We start from the raw sequence: 1,944 nt of genomic DNA, 5'->3' as shown, positions 1-1,944 counted from the left end.
GTATAGAGTTTCCAAGGAGTAGCTGGTGAGCATGAACCACTGACCTTGAAATTCAAACCGACCTTGCAAGCCAATGCATTAACCCACAGCGCCACACCAGAACTCCTATATATATATCTATAGATATATGCATATATGTATCCATATATGCACATGTGTATTTTATGCATATGTAGCTAACTATGTAATAACACCTATAGTTTTTTGTTGTTATTGCTGTTCTTACTAAATTGTGCATTTATTTATTATTACTGCAAAGAATCATAAGAATGTATTTTACTTACCAACATTGTGATTGTTTATGATGTTGGTAAGTGCCATAGAGTCCGTTCTGACTTATAGTGATCCTGTATAGGGTTTCCATGGAGCGGCTGGTGGGTTTGAACCACTGACCTTGTTATTAGCAGTCAAGTACTTATGCTACAGTACCACACCAGGACTCAAACATGGTAAAATTTCAAAATCAAACAAGGTATTTTCCCTTTGCTCATAGAGCTCATGTTAAGTTTTAGAGGTCAAGTAACTTAGCATAAATATGGAATATCTGATTTCTTTGGACACTGTCAGTTGTGACATAATCACTATTATGGTTAAAGGAAAAATGACAGTGTGTACACTGTGACACATTTTGTTGTTATTGTTAGATGCTGTCAAGTAGACACCAACTCCTAGCGACTCTGTATGGGGTTTCTGAGGCTGTAGAGCAGAAAGCCTCCTCATTCTTGAGCTGATGTGCTCTAATTGCCAACCTTGTGATTTGCAATCTACTGCTTTATCCTACAGAGCCACGTGCTCCTGTGACACATTCTAGGCGTCATTTTATTAGTTATGTTATATGATACTCTGCTGGTAGCAACTATAAGTATCTCAAATTTGTAATCTAAAGATATTAGTGATGGGAAAATATTCACCTTATTTAGTCGCTGAAGATTTCTACCAGTGGCAATGAGACTTAAAGTAATAATGCCCATTTGTGGTAAAGATGCAGTAAAACAGATATCCTCATATTGCTGACATCAGCAAGGTGGTACCAAGAATTGGAAACCATGAAGTTTTTCATACAATTTGCCTTAAAATTTTACTTAGGATCCATCCAGAAATGGAGGATAGTAGCAGGGTTCCAAATAGAAAATGAGCTGTATCGATGTTCATTTAAAGAGTATTTGCTGTTTTTAAAATGGATAATAATGCAGATGTCAAAAAGTACATTCATGTCTCCTCATCTGAAAAACCTTCCTCAACACTGAAAGTCTGCATGTTTTCATAGCTCTTTGCTTACATCTGCTGCATTAGTAAGAGCTCTGGTGGCACAGTGGTTAAGTGCTTGGCTGCTAACTGAATGGTCAGAGGTTTGAATCTGCCAGCCACTCTGAAGGAGGGAGGAATATGTGCCTATCTGTTCCTGTAAAGATTGGCAGCAGTGAAAATCCTGTGGGGCAGTTCTACTCTGCCATTAGTCAGAATCAACTCAGTAACAATGGGTTTGGGGTTTGGTGGGGACCACATTAATGTACCACTGTTATCTGTCAGTTTGTCATACTGTGGTGGCTTGTGTGTGTTGATTATAGAAGCTACACCATGGATATTTTAAATACCACCAGTGTCAACCACAGTGGACAGGTTTCAGATGAACTTCCAGATGAAGACAGACTAGTAAGAAGGAGAGACGGACTAATTCTGAAAGTTTAGTCACTGAAAATCTTATGAATGGCAGTGGAACACTGTCAGTAGCAAATTATTGAATATTGAAACATGATGAAGAGCATTAGAATATTGTCAGATACAGTGCCAGAAGATGAGCCCCTCAGGTTGGAAGGCACTCAGAATGTAATTGAGTAAGAGCTACCTCTGAAAGTAGAGTTGACCATGATGATGTAAACGGAGTAAAGCCCTCAGGACCTTCATTTGCTGATAGGGCACAACTCAAAATGAAGAGAAACAGCT

Source organism: Chrysochloris asiatica, unplaced genomic scaffold (genome assembly GCF_000296735.1).
Source record: "Chrysochloris asiatica unplaced genomic scaffold, ChrAsi1.0 scaffold00207, whole genome shotgun sequence".
Classification (NCBI taxonomy): domain Eukaryota; kingdom Metazoa; phylum Chordata; class Mammalia; order Afrosoricida; family Chrysochloridae; genus Chrysochloris; species Chrysochloris asiatica.
The sequence above is the reverse complement of the archived record's forward strand: the minus strand, read 5'-3'. Positions refer to the sequence as shown.